Source organism: Doryrhamphus excisus, linkage group LG22, assembly GCF_037039965.1.
Source record: "Doryrhamphus excisus strain RoL-2023G ecotype Guam linkage group LG22, RoL_Dexc_Guam_v1.1, whole genome shotgun sequence".
Taxonomy (NCBI): domain Eukaryota; kingdom Metazoa; phylum Chordata; class Actinopteri; order Syngnathiformes; family Syngnathidae; genus Doryrhamphus; species Doryrhamphus excisus.
Genome location: NC_136378.1, coordinates 6,391,170 through 6,419,169, shown reverse-complemented (window position 1 = coordinate 6,419,169; position 28,000 = coordinate 6,391,170). Strand labels below are relative to the sequence as shown.

The window sequence follows — 28,000 nt, the reverse complement described above, 5'->3', positions numbered from 1 at the left end:
ACAGTTGTTCTCTTTTGTCCTGAATTTGTATTGAAAGCCTGCAGGCAAACGTCAGTCTGGTTTTTGGTCAGGTCTCTGATTGTCTTCATGAAAGAAAATGTATTTCACTTTCCTGTCAATCACAGACAACTTACTTAAGGTAGATGGATTTCTTTTTTAAATATATTTTCTTGTATTTCTGTCAGTCAATCATTGGTTAATTTTTAGGCATGGGCCAATCAGGTTTTAAAAAAAACAGTCAGCAAGCATTATTATTAGTATTATTATTTTCTTTATTATTAACATATCAGCTCTAAAACTTGCCAACAAACGTTCAGCAAATACAAAATGTGAGCAAGTGAGACCTCTCACATGAACATGTTTTTGTTTATTTGTGTCAGCTCAAAATAAGATGTTTATTGATGATATGGTTTTAAATTTGAGTAAAAAGCTTATTTAGGAACATTCAGATAGGATTATTATTATTATTATTATTAAGAATTGCCTCAATGCACCTTTCCTTCATGAAAAGTACAAACGAAAATACCTAAAACACAGGGCAATAGTGATAAAACATTTTGTCCAAATTATTTTAAAACGCATTGAAATACATAGAAATTAATCATTATATTACAGTTTTATTTATTCTTCTTTATTTCTACAGTTTTTGAATGTTTAATGCGATTTGTCTTTGTGGAAGTGTTTGCAGTCCGAAAATCTCAAGGTGAAGCTGTCCAAGTGTGCCTCCTTCCAACAAAGTTGGAACAATGTGATTTCAGACCAGGGTGTCTCTACTGATCCAAGTAAGGTCGAAGTGGTAGCCAACTGGAAACCGCCCACTACTGTTTCTGAACTGCGATTTATTTTGGTTTTGTGAGCTATTACCGTCGCTTTGTGGAGGGTTTTTGCAAGGGTGGCAGCTCCCCTTCACAAGTTGGTTGCTGAGCTTGGGACCTCCAAAACCAGGAAAAGATTGGAATGTGCAATCGGTGACAACTGCCAGAGGAGGAAAACCAAGCTCATCATTGGCATATGCAGATTTCTCCCTCCCTTTTATTCTGGAGGTTGATGCCAGTCATGGTGGCCTTAGGGCTGTGTTGTCACAAGAGCAAGGTGGGAAGGTGAGGCCCGTAGCCTACGCCAGCTGTGGACTGAGGCCCACTGAGCGCAATATGGTGAACTATGACTGACAAATTCAGGGAGTATCTCCTTGGTCACAAGTGTGTTGTCTACACAGACAACAACTCGCTTAGCTACTTGTCTACTGCAAAGCTCGGAGCCATTGAACAAAATATAGTTCAAAATAAAGTACCGCTCTGGGAGAGCAACAGGAATGCTGGCACATTGTCTCGCCAGTATCCCTGGTACCTCCCTTCCACGGCCATTACAGAAGGCGCTCCACGAAAAAAAGGCTGAGGCAACACAATCAGCTGTGTTAGCTCTGTCTGGCTGGTCACAGTTGGACAATCAGTGCTCTTCAACAAGCAGCTGCTGTACTCTTATAACACCACCCCCCATCAGTCCACTGGAGAGTCCCTGTTTTCCTTGATGTTTGAGCAGGAGCCCAGACTCCCAGTTGACTTCCTGTTGGGAAGAGTCCAGGACCCTGTGCATAGTCATGTCCACGAATTGACTCAGGAGCATCAGGCTTGGTTCCAAATTGTATTCGAAAGCGTCGAGAGAAACTGAAGAGTGAGGCTGAATGCAGGAAAAACAATCACGATCAGCATGTTCGAGACGCCCCGTTGACAGAGGGACAGTTGGTGTTGTTGCAGAACTTGAGCGCACAAGGCGCACTGTCGTCTACAGAGTCGTGAAAGCACCAAAAGGTGGTGGTTTGGTGTACACCATATCCCCGGTCGATGACCCAACAAGAGTCAGACATGTCAGACATTAAAAAACAGAACCCCTGGCATGTGAAAGAAACAATGATGGCGGCATTTGCAAAAGCAAATCTGCTCAAACCTAAACTAACTGCAATAGTCATGGATGGAGCGCTGCCTTGATCGGATCCGTGAACGGGCTTGTGGTCCTGTGCAAAGCTGATCAAACATTTCCAGACTTTTGGAATTTACACTGCATCATCCACAAGGAGCAACTCGTGTCTAAATCATTGAATTTACAAAACGTCATTAGCCTGTGATGGAAATCGTAAACTACATCCGCACACATGCGCTTAACCACAGGCAATTCAGGAATCTCATCGCTGAGCTGGACCAAGGGCTTCCAGATGACCTGCCGCTGCACTGGACTGTGAGGTGGCTGTCAAAAAGCAAGGTACTCTTTTGCTTTTTTGAGCTTTTGGATGCAGTGAAATTGTTCATGGAAGAGAAGGACAAGGACTATCCCGAGCTCTCAGACGGTGAGTGTATTATGGATCTGGCATTTTTAGTCAACATGCTGCGTCACTTGGAGAGACTGAACCTGACCCTCCAGGGTAAGTTAAAAATACTGCCTGACCTGGTGCAAAGTGTGTTTGCGTTCGTCAACAAACTAAAGCTGTTCAAGGCGCATATTCAAAAGGGAGATTTAACGCATTTTAATACTCTGCTAAAAGCCAGTGAGCAAGTCACCAGCACCACCCTGAAAAAGAAAAGAGAGAGATGTGCAATACTGATAGCAAACCTGCACGAGAGCTGTGTGACCTGGTTCTGTGATCTACAACTAAAACGACCATAAGTGTTCCAAATTTAGTTCTTCCCTGAGATCATATTTCTCCTCTCTTGTAGAGAAGTATTGGGTGACATTTTTTGGTAATTGGTTGTTTTTAGCCTGATGCATCATTTTAACTGTTTGAAGATTAACTATATCAGCAAGTTTAAGTATTTGTGATTTTAGAAATAAGGAGTTAGTATGTTCTCTGTGATTTTAGAAATAAGGAGTTAGTATGTTCTCTGTGATTTTAGAAATCAGGAGTTAGTATGTTCTCTGTAGGCGGCAGTATGAATTATCCTTACTGACCTTTTTTGCAGTACGTTTAGCGAATGAAGATTGCTTTTATAGTTATTACTCCATATTTCCACACAATAAGTAAGATATGGTAGAACCAGAGAACAATAAAGAGTGTGGAGTGATTTCTGATTGAGAACAAATTTCAATACTGAAGTATTTCGGGCCACCTTATGTTGTGTATTTGTAATATGAGGTTTCCAGCTCATATTTTCATCTATTGTGATCCCAGAAATTTATTTTCCTTCACCCTTTCAATGTCCACACCGTCTATTTGTATTTGCTGGTGCGTGTCCTTTCTGCTGTTACGAAACAGCATGATTTTAGTTTTACTTAGGGTCAAGGACAATCTATTATCATCAAACAATCTTTTAGTGTGACCATTTCTTCTCTGACCTTTCTAATGACCTTTCATCTGTACTCCCTCCAGAACAAAAAGCAGTGGTATCATCCGCAAATAATACCAGCTTTAAGTCTTTCGTAACTTTGGAGATATCATTGATGTACAAGTTGAACAGTTTTGGTCCCAGTATTGACACCTGGGGAACTCCATACGTAATATATGAACTTGCAGATGTGTATTCTCTTAGCTTTACATATTGCTTCCTGTCAGCTAAGTAGCTTTTGACCAAGTTCAGAACTAATCCTCTTATTCCGTACCTTTCTAATTTAGTTATTAGGATGTCATGATTGATTGTATCAAAGGCTTTTGTCAGATCCATGAATACTGTGGCTGCACACTTCCTATGATCTGTAGCGTTAGTGATTTCCTCCGTAATTTTGATCAGTGGCATGGAGGTAGAAATGTTAGCTCTGTATCCATACTGACTTTCTGATAGTAATTTGTTCGCATTAATAAATTTATCCAGCCTGTTGTAGCTTCTCAATAATTTTGGAGAATTGTGGTAGTAAGGAGACTGGCCGATAGTTTGTAAATTGGTGTTTATCACCATTTAAAAATGGTTGGAACAACCTTAGCTGTTTTCATTTCTTGGGGAAATCTTCCGGTCTGAAAAGATAAATTGCTGATGTACATCAGCGGTTCTACGATCTCGTTAACTACCGTTTTTATGGTGTCCATTTCGATTCCATTACAATCAGTTGATGTTTTTGCTTTACAATTTTTGACAATGTCGATGATTTCCTTTTTTGTTACATCTGTCAGAAACATAGAATTAGGATTCCTTTCAATTGTTTCATTCCTTTCCTCGCTTGTCCTTTGTTTCAGAATCCCTTCTTCTAGTTTGGGACCAATATTGACAAAGGAGTTATTGAACCTTTCAACTGTCTCATCCATATCATCATTAGAGGTGTTTCCCACCATGAAATAATTAGGGTAGTCTGTCTTCTTCTTACTTTTCCTGATAATACTATTTAGTATGCCCCCGGTTGCTCGAATAATGTTTTTGTGCTTGTCTAATAGTTGGCTGTAATATTCCTTCTTACATGCTCTTGTCAACTTATTTACTATAGTCTTATATGTTCTTTCTGATTCTTTAGTCTGTTGAATGATGAATTTCCTGTATAGTGTGTTCTTCTTCTTGCAAGCATTAGTAAGGCCTTTTGTCATCCATGGCTGGTTGTTTTTCTTTTGCTTCTTTGACTTTTCTCTCCAGGGACAGTTCTTATCATACAGCTTCATATAAGTATGTAGAAAGTGTTCGTATGCTTCATCCACGTCTTTGGCACTGTACACACACTCCCATTTTTGTTCCACTAGATCAGGGGTCGGCAACCTTTACGATCAAAAGAGCCATTTTCCCCCCTTGCTCACGAAAGAAAAATAGGCTGGAGCCGCAAAACATAATTTAAAAACAATAGCTAATAATCTTTGAATCTGAATCTAAAAGTTTGAATCTGTCTTTATTTTAACTAGTTTTAACAGGAGAATACAGCAAATAGAAGCGCAGTGTACATGTGTAATGGAAGCCAACTCATACAGTATCATCTTGGTTAAACCTCAATACCTGATGCCTGAAGAACTGTGTAGCAACATTCTCACATCCACAGCAAATTGCGAGTCTCCCAAGATTTTGATTGACTGCCAGATTCGGAGGGAATTTTGGGGTATCAAAGTAGTTCAGAGGAGAAAAAGCGGAGTTGATCAAGTACTCTTCCTAGTATACGGTCTCACAGAAAGTCCGATTTTTTTCAGATTGAAGATTGAAGATTGTTAAATAAAAAACTTGAGCATTGCGAAGGGAGCCACAACAAAGACGCTGAAGAGCCACATGCGGCTCTGGAGCCGTGGGTTGCTGACCTCTGCACTAGATCCTTCATGAAAGTGTTGACTCTGTCTTCTGAACGTAGTCTTTGGACAGTCTTTGTAGTTTCCATTGGTTGTTGTAATGATGGTTATAAATTGTAAACACTGGAAGATGATCGCTAATGTCTTTGATTAGAAGCCCACTAGTGGTTTTGTTATCAAAGTCATTGATGAAGAGTGGCACAATGGTCTGTTATTCTACTTGGTCTGGTGATTTTGGGAAACAAACTTAAGCTGTACATTGTATCTATAAAATCGTCAATTACCTTGTTCTTGTCAACGTACGTCTGCAAGTCTGTTTTTTCTACCTTGAAACATGAAATCAAAGCATTGATCTGTTCTGACTGACATTCATTTGAAAGAATACATGCGTCAATGAAACTACGGTGGGGGCCAAGGGCCAAACAGGAGGAGTGCACGTTAATAGTGCATCAAAAAAAGGCAACTTACGTTAACGCATTAACTTTGACAGCCCTAATATATAGTATATAGTACATACGTATATACACACACAAAAATATAAATGCAACACTTTTGCTATTGCCCATTTTTCACGAGATGGTCTTAAAGATCTAAAATTCATTACAGATAAACAATATTACCATTTCTTTCAAATGTTGTTCACAAATCTGTCTAAATGTGTGCTAGTGAGCACTTCTGCTTTGCTGAGGTAATCCATCCCACCTCACTGGTGTGCACATCAAGATGCTGATCTGACATCCATGATTAGTGCACAGGTGTGTCTTACACTGTCCACAACTAAAGGCCACCCTGAAATGTGCTTTTTTTTTGCTTTAGTGGGGGCATGGGGACTCAGAACCTGTATCTGGTGTGACCACCATTTGCCTCATGCAGTGCAACACATCTTCTTCGCATAGAATGATCAGATTGTCAATTGTGGCCTGTGGAATGTTGGTCCACTCCTCTTTTGTGAAGTTGCTGGATATCAGTGGGAACTCGTATACGCAGGTGAAGCTTTTAATTTGGCCAGCATAAGGTACACCTGTGCACTAATCATGATGTCAGATCAGCATCTTGATGTGTATACCAGTGAGGCGGGATGGATCATCTCAGCAAAGGAGAAGTGCTCACTATCAAACATTTAAACAGATTTGTGAACAATATTTGAAAGAAATGGTAATATTGTTTATCTGGAATAAATTTTAGATCCATCTCAGTACAGTGGAGCATGTCAATAACAACGATCTGGCCTGGAACCAAAGATGCGGAGGCAGGAAATACAACAAAATGTTTATTAACAAAAAGAGTCCACACAGGGTAAAAGTACAAATAAACAGAGGTTGCTAGGAAAAAATAACACTAGGCAGAACACAGTAACAAAAACACTGTAGCAAAAGGCATACAAGCAAAACACAAGTACACAAACAGTCATCCATCCATTTTCTATGCCACTTATCCTCACTAGAGTCATGGTTATGCTGGATCCTATCCCAGCTGTCTTTGGGCAAGAGGCAAGGTACACCCTAGACGGGTCGCCAGCCAATCACAGGGCACATATAGATAAACAACCATTCACACTCACATTCATACCTATGGAGTCACCAATTAACCTAACATGCATGTTTTTGGAATGTGGGAGGAAAACCCATGCACGCACGGGGAGATCATGCTTACGCTCCCTTCTGCAACACCAGCACTACCTGTATCCGGTACATGCGGCCATCAAAATAAAACCATGGAAGTAAAACATGCACACTCAGACCATACTCCACACAAAAACTGGCTTGCGCCTTTCTCTTTGGCTCCAGTTTCACCTTTTGTTCTTCTGTCCCAACATACCCGCAAAGACCTTATACACCTCAAAAGAACAGAACCCTAAGAACAGTGCTGCGGCATTAACTATATGCTGACCTGTAAATGAGCAGCATGCACTAAGTAACGCTGTACCAACAGTCTCATCATTGACTGGACAATGATTGTGTGTGTTATAAGTTGTTACCACTGAGTTGCATTGCAAAATGGTAAATATGGTAAAGTATACATTTCAACGTGTTTATTTCATTTAGAGTTCAGATTGAAATGTATTTTATGCAAAGCAAGGATTGGCAGAGAATGCAAGAGCACTGAGCAACTGAGCAGAGGTATAGCTTAGAGGAAACACTGTATGTAACCCCAGGACCACTTGCTTGTATAATCTCACAATATTTATGGTGAAAAATATTGGCCTCTATAAGGTACCGTTTGGTGTGAATTAGTGTTTGAGAAATGCTCGTTTTTCCAGAATATTTGGTAATGGTAATGGTTTTATTTCATTTCAACATGCATCAGATTGCAATTGAGTGCATCACATAATCAGTTCACAGAAGCGCGTCACATGTCCAAAAGGAGTAGGAAGAAGATGTATAGCACATCATGACTGGTTTAAGATCCTTGTATTTAGCAAACATCAACTGCTTGTATTGTTTCTTGAATCGGCTCATTGTTGTGCATTGTTTGAGGTCTTTACTCAATCCATTCCATAGTTTGATTCCACATACTGAAATGCTATGACTTTTTAACGTAGTCCTAGCATACTCTGCTAAAAGCCAGTGACCACCCTGCACCACCCTGAAAAAGAAAAGAGAGAGATGTGCAATACTGATTGCAAACCTGCACGAGAGCTGTTTCAAATTTATTTCTTCTCTGAGATCATATTTCTCCTCTCTTGTAGAGAAGTATTGGATGACATTTTTAGGTAATTGGTTATTTTTAGCCTTATGCATTATTTTAGCTGTTTGAAGGTTAACTATATACTATGTAAGTATTTGTGATTTTAGAAATAAGGAGTTAGTATGTTCTCTGTAGGCGGCATTATGAATTATCCTGACTGACCTTTTTTGCAGTACATTTAGCGAGTGAAGATTGCTTTTATAGTTATTACCCTGTATTACCTCAGGGTAATAACAGGGTACCACAGGGTACTTATATTACCACACAATAAGTAAGATATGGTAGAACCAGAGAATTTTGTATTTTGGTATTTTTTAAAGTATTTTTGGATGTAGCGTATTTTGGTTGCAGTCCAAATGGCGCCACTGTAGGGGTGTGTGAGTGGGGAGTTTCTACTGTGCTAACTTCACTGGAACTTGTGAGAGAATGTGTGGGGGAGGTGATTAAAGTGATTGTAGATTTGAAAGAGAAAATTACTGAGATGGCTTGATATTTAAAGGGCAGCAGCTGTTAGGTGCTAAGTCCTGCAGAAAGTTAATTGGATAAGTGATGGTGAAATAAAGGTCAGCATGTGAAAATATGTGTAATTTCTAGCTGGGATTCCTCAATGGTAAATGATATATTTCTATGAAACCCATTAAATGAACGCTGAAAGTGAATTGGGAAATGGGATAGGAAAATAGGATTGGTTGAAATGATTTGTGTCTAATACTTACGGTGTCTGTGTACAGGTATAGCTGTCATTGTACTGATGAGAGGAATATCTTCTGTCCTGTCTTGCGTTAGCTTTTCATTTCACATTCTCATCTTATACCATTACACTATACAAGGATGAAACTCTCCACCTAAACACACATATTTCAAATCAAATGCACGGTGTACTGAGGCACAATCCCTGTCACTGTCCTTGGAATTCTGTGTTTCTGCTTCTGACCAAGTGTCTGTGAACAAGCAATACACAGACGTTATATAGAGCAGTGTTTCTCAGCCACTAGTGTGCTGTGAGGGATTGTCTGGTGTGCTGTGGGAAATTATTATTGGCAAATAATGTGTGCTTTTGTCGAGTGTCTGTGCTGTCTCGTAGTGATCGGCAGAATCACGATGTAATACACTTCCATATCTGTAGGTGTCAGCAGGTAGCTATTTGCTTTATACAGACAAAAGAATGAATGCATTGATGTGTCAGATGGCAGTGACAATGGCATTGTGGCTAGCAAAACAGTGATAGAGATGGTCTCGCGAGGTGACTATTGATTCTGGGGCATTCTGGGTAATGGTGAGAGGATGCTGCCGTTGCTTGTCGCTGCTTCTCCCTGCCTAACTAGTTGTTTTTTATTGCTATTTTAAACTACAGCTTTGGCTATTCTTTCTACAACTTCTGCCACTTCACTGCGGATATTGTTGATTTTTTTAGCCTTAAGCCGGGTCTGACACTGACAGACGGCTGTACTACCTTTCTGCTGCTGTGCCCTCCCTACAGCGGCCGGTGTCAGGGATCATCGTCCGGGTGTTCCCGCTGTCTTGTTCCACGACAATCCAACATCCCTAGGTCCTGGCTCTCCCTGCCATGCTGTGGACCTTCCTGGCTGTCCCGGTTCTCCACCTTTGTGTTCATGCGAACGTTACTAGTCCACGGCCAGCAGCTAACGTTAGCATCATTGGACCTCCCTCCACCGAAATGCGGCAATATTCCTTCTTGCAGCTGCTGAAATTTAACTGCTCCAGCACTCCAGCGTGTCTTCCAACCATCAAACAACTTAAACTCCTGTCACTCTGCATTTGAGTTGTTACAACTGCTGGACAGTGTCAATCCAACACAGCATGTGGATGTACCTACACACTCCAGGGGGCACACCCTCGACCTAGTCATTACTGACTCCGCTGCCCCCATTACCAACCTGCTGGTGTACGACCTGGGTGTGTCGGACCACATGGCAGTGTCCATGGAGATGCTATTCCCCTCCCCTCATTCTAAACCCAAGCGCCAAACCCAGATACACAGAGAGACCACAGAGAAGCAGTACAATGACTTCATGTCTTTCTTTAGGAGTAAGGTTGATGGCATTTGCTCTCTCCTCCCTGGCTCCTCTACTCCCCCTGCTCCAGCTGTCGTCCCACAGCTTGAAGTCACCCAGACTCTCTGCTGTTTCTTAAACACCTCACAGCGAGAGGTGGAGCGCATCATCGGGAGGATGAAGAGCTCCACCTATGCCCTGGATCCCTTCCCCACAGCCCTGGTGAAGGCTAACATCGGCGCCATTGGTCCCCTGATAACCAATGTCATAAATCTCTCCCTACAGGCTGGTCATGTTCCGCCAGCTCTCAAACCCGCTATCATCACTCCCCTCCTGAAGAGGCCAACTCTGGACCCGGAAGCCCTCGGTAGCTACAGGCCTATCTCCAACCTCCCCTTCCTCTCCAAGGTGCTGGAGAAGGTAGTTGCTACACAGTCCAAACTGTCCTATTTGTTACATTAACTTTCAAATATTAATGTTGTTGGTTTGTATTACCTCATGTCATAGCACAACCAGGGCACACTGGTGACATCACTGCTGTGAAACTCAGCATGGGGTTCAACGTCGGCTTGTAGTGTACTAAGTGTAGTTGTTATAATTACTAACTGTTGTAGAATTAAATAGGCAACTTAGTATAAATAAGTGTCCCAAATGCTATCTAATATGCATCTCAACTAGTATAGAAGTGTAGTTGTTAGATAGTTGCGCCTGAATAGACAGGGTGTGCCAGCGCGGGAAAGCCGAGCCAAGGGTAATGGGGCTTTAGTTACCCGCAAGGTGTACAGATCGCACGGGATCTAAATGGCGTTGGATGAACGATTGGGCTAGGGGTAGGGGACCAAAGGGGAGAAGGTCTTGTCAAACAAACCCATCAACTTTGAAAGCCTACAACCTTGCAATCATGAAGAGGCTGACTCCAGGATTTTCACACATGCCCTCCATGCAGCCAAGCAGCAGACAAAGTCTTTGTTGATCAAAGCATGTGACACAGACATTCTTGTCATAGCAGTTTGGGTCTTTGCGAGTCTTCAGGACGCTGGCTTGGAAAGTTTTGGGTTGAATTCGGCCAGGGGCAGTCCATTAGACGGTTCCCAATTCATGACTTGGTGAGGAACCTCGGCCCAGAGAAATCCAGTGGCATGCTCTTCTTTCATGCCTTCACTGGCTGTGATGTTGTGTCAGCATTTCGAGGTAGAGGCAAGACAACAGCACGGCAAACATGGGCAGTTTGTCCTGAGGTGAGCCCAGTGTTCAGGAAACTCAGCCAGTACCCACCTACCATAGAAGATGCCGACCTTGACTTTCTTGAAAAATTAGTTGTCACTATCTATCCCACCAACAAGTTATTCACTTGTTCAGCATGTCAAACGATCAACCTTCCAAGCTGCCTGCATGGGGCCAAGCAACGGTCTGCCAAATGCATTCTGAAAGCCCTGGCAACTGGGGCTGGAGAAAGCAAGGGTAATCCTGGGAAGTTTTGTGGTCAACCCTTCCACGCATTGATCAGTCCTGCCAGCAGCTGACCAAATGCCGCTGCACTGGTGAATGTCGGGGCCCATGCAAATGTTATCGCTACACTCTGAACTGCACACAACTGTGTTCCTGCAAATGTAAAGAGTAAAACAATGATTCAGGCTAAATTCAGTTCAACTGAGACATTTATGCACATAAAAGTCAAATCATTGTCATTATATGGCTATAACAATTGATGATATTGACATTTTGAATACATAATTGGCTTCCTTGTGTCCAGAAACATATATTTTGATGTACAGATTATCACAATGACATTATTTTGTCATTATTTTAGTGCAAATACGATTTCGAACTATAAATGGCGACCATCTTGAAAAATGGCAGCTATTTTGTATTTGAAGTTGGATATCGTACTTTTTTGAAAAAGGAGGTTCTATTGCACAAGTGTGCCAATTTTGGTGCTTGTATCACCAAGTGAAAGATTGTTTCAGCAATATGCCCCACTAGCTGGGCGTTGAAGTATCCCAGTAGAACGATGGAGTCACCAGATGGGGTGCTCTCCAGCACCCCCCTGATGGACTCCAAGAAGGCCGGGTACTCCGAACTGCCATTTGGCGCGTACACACAAATGACAGTCAGGACCCTTTCCCCAGCCCAAAGGCGTAGAGAAATGGCCCTCTCGTTCACCGAGGCTGACTCCAACAGAACCCAAACTGTGGGTCTAGGTGAGTCTGACTATGTCTAGTCGGAATATCTCAACCTCTCGCCCCACGGGTGAAGGCCCGACCACCAGACGCTCGCCTGCGAGCCCCTCCCCCTGGCCTAGCTCCAGGGTGACGACCCGGTATCTCAAATCCAGCCGAGGTACGGTTCCTCCTCTTGCTTTTGTTCATATGGGTCTTCTGAATCACTCTTGGTCTGTCCCGTCACCTCGGACCTGTTTGCCTTGGGAGACCCTACCAGGGGCATATAGACCCAGACAACATAGCTCCTCTGATCACTCGGGCACTCAAACCCCTCCACCACGATAAGGTGGTGATTCATGGAGGAGTGTTTGTGACTCAGAGACAGGAGGCAGGATTTGACCAGGACTGTGGGGATGGGGTCCAGCTGGCATGTGGAGGGCTTGGATTTGTGGATGAGGTCAGATATTTCAGAGGCATTGGGGAGTTCAAAGGAGGAAAAAGGTAGACTGTAGAGAAAGGGTTCGGGTGTGGGGAGAGGAGGAGGTTGTGAACAGAGGTGCTGATGAATGGAGTTTATTTTGTCATTGAAGAATAGCATCAATGAGTTACAGGGGTCAATTGAGTAAAAGTGTGTGTGTGGGGGGGGGGGGGGGGTGGGGAGGCTGGAGGATCTTGTTGAGTAATGAGAAAAGTGATTTGGTGTTTCCTTTGTTGGATGTGATGAGACCAGAGTAATAAGCAGATTTACTGTGTGCAATGGCATCTTTGTACTGGAGAATGTGGGTATTGTAAATGTTTTTGTGTATCGTGAGTCCAGTTTTTTTGTAAAGCCGTTCCAGTTGTCTCCCTTTAGATTTCATTGTCCGGAGTTCAGGGGTGTACCAAGGTTCTGATGATGAAAAAGAAACTGTTCGAGTTTTCAGTGGGGCAATAGAGTTGAGGATGTTGTTTAAACCAGTGTTGTAAAGAGCTGTGAGATCGTCAGGGTTGGAAAGAAAATCTGGGAAATTGCGGTGCAGAGAGTGTCAACATTAATGTCCTTTACGTTCCTGAAGGAGATGAGATGTGGAGGTTTGATTGCAGAGAGATTGGAGAGCTCCAAAGATCTGGGAATGATGGTCTCGTGGTGTGTGTCCTAAACTGGCTAGGCAGAAAAGCCAGGAGAGGGCATCCGGCTTGCCATTTTGGCAGCCTGTGTGAAAAGTGAGGGTCAAATTGAACCTGGTGAGAAAGAGTGCCCACTGTGCCTGTCAGGGGTTGAGCCTCTGGGCTGTGCAAAGGTACGCCAAGTTCTTGTGGTTTGTAAATAGCACAAAGGAGAGTTCTGAGCCCTTCAGCCAGTGCCTCCACTACTGCAGTGCCACAACAACGGCCAATAATTCCCTGTTGCTGATGTCGTAGTTGCATTCAGGCAACGTGAGAAGAAGGCACAGGGGTGCAGCTTCTGGCCAGAGGTGGAGTGTTGAGAGAGGATATGGGAATGGTAATGGTTTTATTTCATTTCAACATGCATCAGATTACAATTGAGTGCATCACATAATCAGTTCACAATTCCACATGCCCAAAAGGAGTAGGAAGATGCAAAGCTTATTAAATCCTACCCCTCCATCTGGTACTTTTACAATCAGTAACTGTTACATTTGTTCACTTTCTGCCTTTCTAATATAATTTAAGAACTTTTTTTGGAGTGGGATAGCCCCCACTCTGGTGTCAGAAGCGTCCACCTCAACAAAGAATTTAGAGAAAGGTACAGGGTGAATAAGCACAGGAGCACTAGTAAATAGTGATTTGAGTCTAGTGAAAGCAGCGTCGGCCTTAGGGGTTCAAGTGAACGACACCAGAATGGATGTGAGCTTGGTTAGAGTCTCCACCATCCGACTAAAATTCCAGATGAAACATTGGTAGAAGTTAGCAAAACCAAGGAACCTCTGAAGGAGCTTTCTGGATGTGGAAACGGGCCACTCGACCACAGCCTGAATCTTGGCAGGGTCGGCTTTAAGTTGCCCTTTTTCCTCTATGAATCCAAGGAAGGGGACAGAGGAAAGCACTTTTCATCGCTTTAACAAAGAGCTTATTCTCTTGAAGCATTTGGAGGACCAGCCGGACCTGCTGGGTTATTCTGTTGTGTGCTGACTAGGGCTCACCCTGTCGATGTATTGGCATATTTTTATTAGCATTTTTAATTTTCTCTGGGACAATTCACTTCAGTTCATGTATATTTCAGAACAAATTAATGATGAAAACCAAGATTTAAAATATTTATTCAGGAAGCTGAGAGGCCTGTTTGACAGGGTCAAAGGAGGTACTCAGATTGAGCTGCTGCACTGCTGACTTCCCTTTTGTAGTGGAATTTCATTTAACGAGACAAATGTCATCATGTAAAATTGCAAATCAAATGATCCAAGACCGCCAAATCCTGCCAGGTCTCTCTGTTGTGTCAGCACATTGCTGACAGACCAGCTGTGTTTCTTCCATTTTTACTCTACAGCAGTTGTCTAAACTTTTTCCAGCGAGGGCCATATACTGAAAGTACGCAAGGGCCACTTTGATTCCAAAAAACAAATTTCATTTTGTTTTGTTTGTTTCTCATAGCACAGCTACAACTGTATGCTGCTAAAAGTATTTTTCCTCACAATTTTTCTCGTATCATTTGGACTTTATTCACATAAAATTTTGTGTTTTCAATTTCTGCTGTTTTTTTTAAATGTTCCAACTGTTTCAGCTTGATTATTGTAAATTTTATTCTTGTTATATTTTGACTGTATTCCCATAGCTACAGTAAAGTCTCATTATATCGATATTGTCGGGAGTCGGAAAAAATATCGATATAACCGGACTGTCGATATATCTGATCCTGCGCCGAACTGCATTAAAAGTGGGCAATAATGCACTCTACATTATTCTATAGTATAGAACATGTGTTTGGCCAGCTATGTGGGGCGGGTTGAGCATGACCTGTGAACCAGGAAGTGCGGGAATTGGTGTGTGTGCTGCGCTCTGGTGGTGGAAGTGTGAAAAATAAAGTTGACTGGAAGCAGCCGTTCGCCGTGTTCTTTTTTGGTATTAAAATCCTTAAGCAAAGATTGATTTAAGCTGCTTTTGTATCGATATAAGCAGACCAAATTGGCTGGCGGGAGATGAAAAGGGCATCGTAGTAACGGAACTAATTATATCATAAAAGACTAGAAATTTGCCGGGAAATGAAAATAGTATCGTAATAAGCAGTACTTCGATATAACCGATATCGATATAACGAGACTTTACTGTAGTTTTTCAAACGTTACAACTTTTATGTTTTTATTTTTATGTTATATGTTTTGTTTGTTTGAGAATATTATTGAGACTTGAAAAACATTTCCTTAACATTTCAACATGAGGCTACTGAAATGACACTATTTTTCCTCATAGTACCATGATGCTGTTTATTGAAAAATAAGTGACAAAAATAAAATAACAGCTACATCGTACTTTGGACATCCCTGCTCTAAAACAAAAGCCTGCTGGTCCTGTTATTCATGGAGGGGAGCAGGATCAGCAGCTGTCCCTTTATGTTTCAAATGTCTTTATTGATTTTGGGATCTGTGATAATGGTCATCTTAGTCCCAAGCTGCCTGCACAGCGCAGAGCCCTGTGGCCCATAAGCTTTTTATATTTGTCTCTGCTCAATGAAGCGAGCTGCTGGCTTCATTGCATTTATAATGAGTAAGACAGTCACACGCACCCTCAATGAATGTACCTGTTAGCCTTGAGTATTTTAGAAGAGCACACCTAGCATCACGATAAGGCTGAATCACACTTCCACTAGCATTTGGGTTTGCAGTGTCAGGGAACATCAACAATCTGCTGTATTGTAAACACAAACACACAAACAAGAACATAATATAGTGGCCAGCATTATGTTACAGTGGAAAACCAGACTGGGGAATAGGGATGGGGGTGGTTGTTCATTGGAGGGGCCCCACAATGCATCTTTCTAAGTGCATAGACAAGAAGATTTCTGTTATTAAAAGGTTTCCATTGATTGCCATCAACTCTTTGTTGTATTTTGTTAGCATTTGCTCTAAAATCTGGACAACCCATATTAGCTCGTTTTTTGGTTAACATTAACACGTTAACAATTTAGCGTTGATGTGTGTACATTTTCTGGCTAGTACAATATGGCGCTCCTCTGTTGTGTTATTAAACAGGAAACATCAAGTGAAAGTCACATGGAGGATGGAACAGTTGGAGCTAAAATGAAAGGAAAGGTAAACAAAACTGTGGTGAGACCAGCCATGTTGTTTGTCCTAGAGACAGTGCCACTGAGGAGAGATAGTGAATATATTGGTAGAAGGATGCTACGCTTAGACGTGCTAGGTAGGAGGCGTAGAGGAAGACCAAAGTAGAAGTTTATGGATGTAGTGAAGGAGGACATGAGGGTAGTTGGTGTGAGAGAGACGGATGCAGAAGACAGGCTTGGATTGAGGTGGTTGATTTGCTGTAGCAACCATAATTTAGATAAAAGCCCAAAGAGAAAGAAGATCATCAGGTTGTTTGATTACTAACACAATTATGCCACAAGTCTCAAGTCTGTTTTTTTTTATTGATTACGGCTGCAAAAATGGAGCCAAGGTTGCAAATTGAAGGATGTTGATAAAAAAGGTGAATTGAATTGAAGAAATATGTGGCAAAACACATTGTTTACCTCCACATTGTTTTATGGTAAAAATAAACTTAAATGTTTATTTATCCCTTCCATTCATCATTTATATGTATTTTGTTTCATGCATGTCAAACTATAGAAATGTGTTTAGTGTTAATATTTGTGGACTGTTTTTTGCTTTGTGGAAGGAATTCATTGGATTGACATTATGTCTTCTGGGAAAAATTGATTTGTTTTGTGGTTGTAGTAAGATCTTAACCGGACAGAACCAAGGTTCCATGGAATTTAAAAAAAAAAGGGTTATATAATGCTACACACGCCTCACAAAAAAGTTAGGTATATTGGGCTTTCAGATGAACCTAAAATGCACTAACCTTTACAGATCAACTTAAATGACCTCAATTCTGTTGTTTCACAACTTTTTACACAACTTACTGTTCAAGGAGCTGCACAGCAACGTCACAACAACATCACAAAAGGGACTGTTGGTCAATTGTTATGTGTGGTCTGGTTTTGGTCTCAAGATGTCTGACATATACATAAACACACACAGTGTCTTTCAGCATGAACTGAAATGTTCATAGCCACATGGGGGCAGTGCCGCATTAGACATCTGTTTTTCAGTACACCTTGTTTGTGCATGTGTGGTGATGTGTGTGGGATTCAATTCACGCCAATAAGCAAGGCTTCCTGTAAAATCAGCTGCAAATAATAATCGTTAAAATAAAGTAGTTCACCCTTATAAATTGACTGAAGCTGTAATCCAATGGGACAACCCAGTAAGGAGAAAACAGTCTGTTTCAATTGAATACTACCAATGTATTTTCACCCTGAAAGCAGCGCACAATTATCCTATTAAAATGACCCAATCTCTGTCTATACAGACCAGTATTTTTTTTAGCTGCAGGATTGATCAGAGACATGCTGTGAAAGTGTGCTGTAAAATATGAAGTCAGACTAATGTTTTCCAACAAGGTTGGTTGGTTGGTTGGTTGCACACGGCTGGAAATGCAACTGCAGGCTCTCTTTTTAGAATGAGATACACGAGCGAATCCCGAAATCCATCCATTCATTTTCAGTACCACTGATCCTGTGACTGGTTGGATGAGATGGAGCCTAACCCAGCTGACGTAAGGTAACACCATGGGCTGAGTCAATCACAGGGCTGATACATGGATACATGTTTACACAATTCTATTTTTGTCTCCCATGTGGACTCTTGAAACCTCATTCATACGTGGATGGAAAAAAGATGCCAGTGTGGGAAAGCGGTCAAATACTCATAGCGGTCAGATACTGCATACCCTGTAAGACAAACTTTGTGCCCGGCAGTCTTAATGTATGACGTAGTGGCATGTCGGCATTGTGCCGCGACCCCGGTATGCAGAGAGCAGGACCCAAGTGCAGGTAAATATCTTTGTTGAATGATAATTTTCCTGTGCAGCAGCAGAAAAAACGGGCAATCCAAACAAACAAATGACAATGAACCAACGAGGGGAGAAGCGCGCACCTGAATTAAATAGGGAACAGAGAATTACAGGCAGGTGCGTGAAACAAGGTGTTAGCGAACAGAAAGGAACAACAAAGGAAGTGGCTACAAAATAAAGGCATGGAAACAGGAACTAGGGCCGATATATCGGCCGTCCGATGTATCGGTCGATCCTTAATATATACATAATATAACTTGAAAGCCATGGCACAAGCACAGTGTGTGTAGTAAAGATCTGTTCATATAATTCATGCAGTGGTTTCAATTATTTTCTATCATGCTCCCAACTTGATCATATTTATTTATTTAGCTGTCCTATACAGACTGAACTTGGACTGAACTTGAAACTGAAACCATGAAATGCAACATACTGTGTACCTGGAGAGCAGCAGAGCCCACAAGCGTATTCAAGCATACCAAGCACAAAAAGTTCATAAATGGTAGTAATAGTGACAGTCAACCAGCCTCTCACGCCCCCTCACACTCTCAGCATGGCAGCATTGGCGACTCCAAATTGTCCATAGGTATGAATGTGAGTGTGAATGGTTGTTTGTCTATATGTGCCCTGTGATTGGCTGGCCACCAGTCCAGGGTGTACCCCGCCTCTCGCCCGAAGACAGCTGGGATAGGCTCCAGCACCCCATCGACCCTCGTGAGGCTAAGCGGTAGAAAAGGAATGAATGAATGCACGAAATCAGAAAAACTGTGGTAATACAGGAGTGTACAAGTGGCATAAACACAAATGTTCTATTTGATCACAGGCCAGGAGAGGGATGAGGGATCGTGTCCAAGTCCACAGTATGAATGGCTTCGTGCAAGTGTGTGCCCAATGGCCTGCCCAACCTTTGGTTGATTTAAAAAGCCCTTTCACACCCAAGATGTCACCAGCAATACTATTGCTATAGCTTTGCAATACTATTTTGAAACAACCATTGAACCATTTACACTATAAAATAAATCCAAATCCTGCTATATACGGGTCATCACAGAACATCAAGGGATTACAGCAGCTCCCAGAAAACAAGGCTTCCATACAAAGCAGAGTGGGGGTTTGTTTACAAAGAAAACCATTAAAAGTTAGTCTCCTTAAGCAACAGTCTAAACCAGGGGTGGGCAAACTACGGCCCGGGGGCCACATCCGGCCTGCCAAGTGTTTGAATACGGCCCGCCCAATCTTTCCAAAGTATTTCATTTAAACTCAACATACAACCTGGCATCATGGCCTGAGCCAACCTTTTGATGGTTTTATCAATTTCGTTTTTTGACATGGTCTGTTGTTTACAAAATGCTCCTGAAAAAAGGGACACAAGCACATAATAATAATAATAATAATTATAATTATTATTAGATTATTAGATTATTATAATTATAATTATTATTAGAACTATTATGATTATTATAATTATTATATTAATGCTAATTATTATATTAATTATATATAATATTATTGTTATATTTGCATATTTTACATAATAATAATTTAATAATTATTATTTTAATTTTATTGTAATTATTATAATATTTTATTATTTTTAAAATATTTAAATATAAATATAAAATAATAAATAATAATAGCAGATTGCATGACAATTTTACAGATACAATAATACCAGGTGGACTGTTACGTGTAAAATATATAGTCTGCCCCCCCCCCCCCCCCCCCGTAAATTTTGTCATATCAATGCGGCCCGCGAGTCAAAAAGTTTGCCCACCCCTGGTCTAGACACAACCCACACAACACAATTATGCTCTTAAAAATTACGTCATATGACAATTATGTCATAAAAATACCTTACAATGACATTGATGCAGCAAAGTATACTATTGCTAATACGGTAGCTTGACTCATTTAGATAAATTAGCCTATGTACTTTTCATAGACAAGTTTTTTACAAGTTGTTTGTTTGATATTCTACACCGAGGTTAGTGCATGTTTAAATGTCTGCAGCATCACATCACAAACTATTTCATTTGTATTGGTGTTCCAATCCCTGCACAACACAGTGGTGAAAACATGTTACTGTGAGTGGGGTTTCCGCCGAAATTTAGGCTTTATTGTTGTTGTTTTTTTTGTACATCAGCTATTCCTTTATCATGGTTGGTAAACTATCCCCTTTTAGTTTGGTATTACTACATGCTGTTTTTCACTTTTGTTGTCCATTTTAACCTGACAAAAAAGTGAAGCTCAAATTCATTGTGGTACACAACCTCTCTAAAAAACAAAGTCCACCAGCTGGATGGTGGCTCTGTATTCATTTAGTCTTTTCATTCCCGCAAGAGTTTTATACAATACATCGTAAATAGGATCAATCATAATCGCTATAATGTTTCTATGTTTTACCAAGATGTTGAAAATCTTCCCCTCGCTAGTTTGATGCTAAATGGCTAATGCGAGCACAACACTCGACTTTAGCTACGGGCTCATTGACAGCCCGTCAATAGCAGCTGCAACTCCATTTTTAGCTGGCAGTTTTGTCACGATGTGGCAGTTAGCCACTGTGACAGCTCGTTTAGTTTCTTTCTATGCCTTAATTCCTGTTTTAACACCGACTCACCACACAATGACAAGTTGAGTGCAAAAATAGCAGAGCAATGTAAGAATGTAAAAAACACTGTTTAGTTGGGACACTTATGTCATTGTAACACTGTATTCATTCATTCATTTTCTATTGCTTATCCTTCCAAGGGTTGCGGCCGTGCTGGATCCAATCCCAGCTGTCTTCGGGCGAGCGGCTGGATACACCCTGGACTGGTGGACAGCCAATCACAGGGCACATATAGGCAAACAACCATTCACACTCACATTCATACCTATGGACAATTTGCAATCGCCAATTAACCTAGCATGTTTTTGGAATGCGGGAGGAAACCGGAGTCCCTGGAGAAAACCCATGCATGCATGGGCAAACTCCACACAGAGATGCCCAAGGGTGAATTTGAGTCGGGTCTCCTAGCTGTGAGGTCTGCTCGCTAACCACTCCTCCCGGTAGCAACGTATATGACAATAAAAATAATACCTGCACTGCTCCAGTGTGTGGCAGGCGATGTAATCCGTGATGACTCAAAAACAGTGACAGTACATACAAAAAACTTGCTACAAGAGCCATCTGCCAGGGCTTTGAAGCTCCAGTTACTGGCTACAGAGTTACCGTGCTTGAATCAAACTACGGTGTGGACCGAGGGTCAAACAGGAGGTGTGCAAATTAATTGCGCGTGAAAGAAATTGCTGCAGTTAAAGTAAACTTCTTTTAACACGTCATTAACAGGTTAACTTTGACAGCCCAAATTTTAATCCGTCAACGGCATTTCACACTGGACTGTTTTTTGTGAACATGGACTAGTATGCAACTGGACTAGCCGACAAACTTTCCAACATTACATTACTACAAATTATCAGTGTCCTAACTGTGTTTATTTTCATGTCATGGAGCAAAAACGCTTGCATACAGGGAGCAGGTTTTTTTTTGCTCCCAAATGCTGATACTATGTGGGAATGCATAAAGGTAAGATTTGATTAGCAGATTCTGGAAGAACCACAAAGCTATGTTTGCTGGTTATCATTTGTACCTGCTCTATCAGAGTCCACAACTCAATACTCAATAAAGTATTGTACGCAGGCTTTATATCTGAGGCCTGGGATCGGTAGTAGTTGCCTTTGGCGCTGGTGCGAACACACTAGGAGCCAGGTGCCCGAGCTATGCCATACATATGCTACCCTTTCCCCCTTGCTCCAAAAGTGTGGAGTTTTGTGTGTCGCCATGGTTACAAGTACAACAATACATGGCAAATACAAATACATGGCCTAATATTCGGGTTAGAAAAGGAGTAACCCAGGGGTAACATTCAGGTTTAAAAAAACGGAATATGTGTTTACATGGCTGTGCGCTAGCGGGTTATTGCTAATATTCCGTTTATGATTGGGTTTTTTGACTACATGTAAACGTACTCGATGACATCAGACCAGGGACACTTAAGCAGCAGTAAGAAGTTATGTTGAAAGTGCTTCATTTTTCTCCAGTAAATCTAATGTTTTGCGGAGAAGTGCCATTGTATTCTTCACTGTTGGACTAAGATGAATACATGAAAAAAGGCAGTTTATGGTCAGTGCACAGACTATCTTGCCTCTTGCCCTGAGTACTAATAGCCCTTGTTCCTAAGTGATCCACAATGAGAGGCTGTGTGTTGTGGATGTAAATCAAAGTGTTTAGAGTGCAATAAAGAGAGGGGGCATTGATTTGTGGCTGTCTTGTGTGTTGTATGGAGCCATCTACTCCCGTCATATGGTGTTCATAAAGCCACGTGTACCTTACCTTAGCTGGACCTGATGCAGCTTGTCAAACACCTCCAGCCTTCAGCTGCATGTGTACGGCATGTCAACAGGTTGACCTTTATCACAGTCATGTTTGTTGTGGTGTTGTGCCCTACCTCACAGCAATCAGGAATTGTTTAAACCATTATACATTTTGGCATGTCTAATGAAAACAAGCCAGACTTGTCACTTTAAACCTTGGTCAACATTTAGTTTTGCTGTAAACCAAAAAATATGTCTTATGGAGGAATTTTGTGATTGTTGCTGCATAAGGAGTTGCTGCTGTGCGTGAGCTTAAGTGATAGAGAACACTGAGTCATGTCTCAGCTGAGTTGATCTGACCAGGGGGAGACAATGAACAAATTGGGTGTGTACTACATTAACCCAAACACGCATATTGGAAATGCCAAGAACTTGTACCATTTGTACCTGAACTGTATTCTTTGATGGATACAGAGCTGAAGGTTAGATTGGATGACACTAAATGTCTGCTGACCTACACAGAAGCCCAGCAATCAGTGTTGCCAACGTGGTGATTTTATGGCTAGATCTGGCGACGTTCCAACCCCCCTTGATTACATATTTTCACAAAAGCGACAAGCAACATATATAGCAAGTTTTTCTGGGGTTGTTAAGGGTTTTTTTGGAATTTGGGGACTCAAAAGTGAAAGCATGTTTTTTGTGCTCTCACTGAGCAACAGGGGGTGCTGTTGACGGGTACACCCCACCCAAATACAGTGACAAGCCGGCAGGAAACAAGTCAGCTTCCGAGCTGTGATGCTGCGGGGTGGGTCCCTAAAAGGCAATTTTTTCTTAATGTTTTGTTAGCCTGGATAAACGAGAATGTGTGTTCATATTTTATTGTTAGTTTATTGCTACTCTTTATTTGTAAAAGGAAGTGGATTAGCTTACAATTATTTGGTGAATGTAAGTAATTGATAAGCCTACTGTATTATTATGTTCACGGTTTATATTTCATACACTCATCAGAAGGGTGTGCTACTCGCATACCACACTGAGTCGTGTTAACAGAATAAACACAGCATCTTGTTATTTGCTGCTCAATTGTGCTTGTCACATTCAGGCATGGTCGTGTAGTGTATCGACCCCAGGATGCAGAGATGAGGACCCAATTGCAGGTAAAAAATGTAGCCATTGCATATGCTATGCAGCAGCACAACCCACTAGCATGACCAACATAAAAACGGCAATGACCCAACAACGAAAGGAGCGTGCACCTGAATTGGCAACACAAATAATGGGAAACAAGTGTGGGAGATAATGGAAAGCAATTGAAAACAGAACAGAGCAACACAGGAAGTTAATACAAAATAAGGGCATGAACCAGGAACTGAGGAAAAGAGGAAAACTAAGAGCTGTCACGAGGGGGTGAAGCCCAATCGTGACAGTGCTCACTTAAACATTCTCAATTGCCAAAACTTTGAGAGGCGCCGGCTGAGATTAAATATTAAAGTTATTTTATGATAATGACATTATTCATTAATTCATTTTCTACTGCTTATCCTCATGAGGGTGGCGGGTGTGCTGGAGCCTATCCCAGCTGTCTTCAGGCGAGAGTCGGGGTACACCCTGGACTGGTCACCAGCCAATCACAGGACACATATAAACAAACAACCATTCACACTCACATTCATACCTATGGACAATTTGGAGTCACCAATTAACCTAGCATGTTTTTGGAATGAGGGAGGAAACCCTGGAGAAAACCCATGCTCGCACACGGAGAACATCCAAACTCCACACAGAGATGCCCAAGGGTGGAATCTAATAATTATATTACAGTAAATATTATATGATTACAATACTGTAACTATTAGTTAGAAATCCCCCAGTTATTGAATGTTTAATGTTTAATTTGTCTTGCTTTGTTTGATGGTCCTTGAACACATCGTCTACTATTGTCCCATGCAAAGATGGATGTATTTTGGATATATTTTCTTTCACCTCGTATTTGCTCCCAAATGCTGATACTATATGGGAATGCATAAAGGTAAGATTTGATGACTTTACTCAGTGCTAATGTACATAGTATTTGTTGTACACGGCCTCTCTGAGGTCCACCAAGCCAGATGGTGGCTCGGCATTCATTTAATGCTTTTTGTTTGATTTTGCTCCTGTCATAGTTTTACACAATACATAATACATAAGATCAATCAGATTGCTATAATGTACATATGTTTTACTGAGGTGATGAATATATTTCCTGAGCTAGTTCGATGCTAATAGCACAGTAATTGACTTCAGCCACGGTCATCACATTGACAGCCCATCAAGCAGCTGTAAATCCAAATTTAGCTGGCAGTTCAATGCAAAAATCAGCAGCGATGTAAAAATGTAAAAAAAAAAAAACAAAAAACGCTGGTTAGTTGGGACACGCCAAGGTAGCACTGTATATGACAATACAATACCTGCACTGCTCCAGTATCTGGCAAGCACTGTAATCCATGATAAGTCAGCAGTAGATACAAATTGGTCTTGCTGCAAGAACTATCTGCCAGGGCTATGAAGCTAACGTTACCAATCAAAATACTCTTTTCTTTCTCCATTTCTGCTCCATATTTGCTCCAGCTTGTGGCTACAGAGTCACCATGCTTCAATCAAACTACGGTGTGGGCCGAGGGTCAAACAGGCGGTGGTGTATTGGTGATGTCATCGTTCTTGTGTAGAGCTGTCTACATGGAAACGACAAGCGGGCGTTTTCAGATTTCTTGACGTTTTCAAAAAATACAGATTCAGGGCACCCAGAATGCTCTTTCCGTACCGATGTGAGGCTTAAACAATAAAGTACATGGCCATTTTGATCTAAAAAGGATTCAGTATGGATAGCGCCTTGCTAAACATAGCGACTATGTGGCCGTAAATTGTTCAAAGTAGAAGGTGTGCTAGAAAGCGAAACTAGTGATTGGTGCTCAGCCCCCCAAAAAGTGTGTAAATAGAATCGGTCAGTGATTAAGGGTGTATAAGTCCCAACATCTATGTTGGTTGATCTGACTTATCTGAACGGAAAAATGTACTTCTCTACACAAAATGCAAATTTTCTCTGCTTTTTTGGTAAAAATCAAGTGTTTTTGCTGAAACCACCCTAAGTTCTACTGCTGATTTATAAAGACCGAAAAAGGCTATAAACGAACTATTTTTTATGATGAAACAGTCTGTTTCATCATCATAAAAAAGTCAGTTTCTTTACCTTGTTTCATTGTTTATCAAGTCCTAAAACTGTGGGCCTGTGGGTCTTGAAAGCAAAAATACCCAGACACCAGTATGAAGCTCTCATCTTTGATAATGGCTGGTAGTGAATGAGTTAATATACAGATCAGTTATGTATGTATGTTATGTATATGCAACACTGTTGCACTTTTTTGAGGATTTTTGTTAGCTCCCACATGCTGACTTGTTTGTGAGAGTTGGGCAAAAAGTGCAGTTTTCCTTTAAGCAACTCTGAAGTAATGTAGAATTACTACAGCTTCTGCTTGGACAATAAATACAGCAACTGACAACATCGAATGAAAACCATCATACCTCACTCACTGATGCTAACGCGAGGAATACCGAGTTTGGTAATAATGCCTTGCACACGGCCACTTCCATATTGTACTGTATTTATCATTTATTGCAGCGATGGCTTACTTTACTTACTTCCCAGTTCTCACGAGACAGCTTTTCTCCAAATGAGATATCTCGTCATAATTTTTCAATATCGCTAATAAGCTCTTGTCTGACAACACCCTTAATAGTTAATTTAAAGCAATCATTGATAAACTGGAACCTTTACCAAAATGTATTTGTATCTTATCTATGTTGTCGTGACCAAATTGTGACCCATGAGTGTGTGAATATTAACTAATAATTGTAATATTGTATTGATGGCTTTCACTGATAGATTTCCATGAAGCTGAGTATACAGATTTACAACGTTGTGGGGAACTATGTTGTAAACACACAAACCCACGATTAGTAGGCTGGTCACACACAATTTCCAATGGTATGAATAAAGCATTGACCTAATGCCTGATCTAATCTCCTTTGCATGACAATGGCTGGTGCAGGTTATTTGAGGAAATATAAATCAGTGATGAATTCAGTTTTAGGAAGGTTGAGAGTATACTATTTCTCTGCTGAAAACAAACATGGAATTGTAACTTTTGGGGTCAATTATTGCCGAGCTTTACATTGCACACAGCGTCCAACATTTTGGTTGAGTTTATACTTTTATGGAGTCTGACAAAATAAACATTTATTCATAATCAAATCAGCGGTATTGCTGTGATGCATGGATGTGATGTCGACCTATTGTGACCACCTGCCATTTGCATTTGTAGTTTGCACAAAATGTTGCAACATCTCCTGCTTCTTTCCTGTTTATCTGACCATTCCATTGTCTTGTTATTGTGTAGGATTGTGTGCTGGCTGGACAGAGAGAGGATGTAAGCAGGACACACATGAGGGAGTTACTGAAGAGCACCATGGAGATAATAGTGGTTCATTTGGCACAGACATTGGACATTGACAGTAAAAGTATGTGTGTGTGCGTGTTCTTGCGTCATCTCTGTCAAACACAAGTAACTGGGGATTTTGGTACTGGGGACAGACACAAACATACACACACATGCAGTCACATAATCTCTGGGATTAGGTGGCAGATGACAGTTTGTAAAACAATGTGTAATAGAGGGCCAAGTTAAGCCATGGTTTTCATACATTTAGACATCTTGTTAAACTGAAGACACACACAACATGACTTTCAGTTATTGGATATCTTTATTTGTATTATCAGCTTTAAAAAAATCTATTTAAAAAATAAAAAGACTGTGGATCAAATCATGGAGAAGTGGACGGTGGGAGTTCACACTGCATCAGGAGTAGGAATAAACCGGCATTTTTTATTATTTTTTATGGATACAAGAATGAAACGAGTCCATTTCGTTATTATCCATCACTCTTCACACTCTGCGACTGCCCAGTCACACACAGCAGACCTCCCTAGACCAGGGGTCAGCAACCTTCACTATGAAAAGAGCCATTTTACTCCCTTGCCCAGTGAAGAAAAATAGCCTGGATCCGCAAAACATACGTTCAAAGCAACGTCTTAGGAAATCTAACAAGAGACTACAACAAATACAAGTGTGGTGAGTGTGCATGTGTAACGGATGCCAACTAGTAGGGTTATCAAGGTATCATCTTGGTTAAACATCACTACCTGTCCCCTGAAGAAATGTGTAGCACAGTGAATTTTCTTTTAGATGGCGACAAACAGCTGTGATGAGCTTACATGCTGAGCCAAATATTGTCTCCCACGATTTTGGTCATCAAATTTAGAGGGAATTTTGGGGTATCAAAGTAGTTCAGATAAGAAAAGACTCTTGAAAGTACTCTTGCTAGTATTGAAGATAAACCTACATGAATTTATGTGTAAATTACTGTAAAATTACCTGATATGTTTACTCTGGCGCAAATAAATTCCCATGCCGCTGTTTTTTTTTAATTATCTCCAATTAATT

The 28,000-nt window shown here is 41.1% G+C and overlaps 1 long non-coding RNA gene across 1 annotated transcript; it reads left to right on the top strand.

Moving 5' to 3' along the window:
- The first annotated feature begins 3 nt into the window (after nt 1–3).
- LOC144894644 (uncharacterized) lies at nt 4–27,331 on the top strand. The gene is made up of 3 exons (XR_013625306.1): nt 4–139; nt 2,166–2,256; nt 26,897–27,331. It is a non-coding gene; the product is annotated as an uncharacterized LOC144894644 (long non-coding RNA).
- Nucleotides 27,332–28,000: the final 669 nt, after the last annotated feature.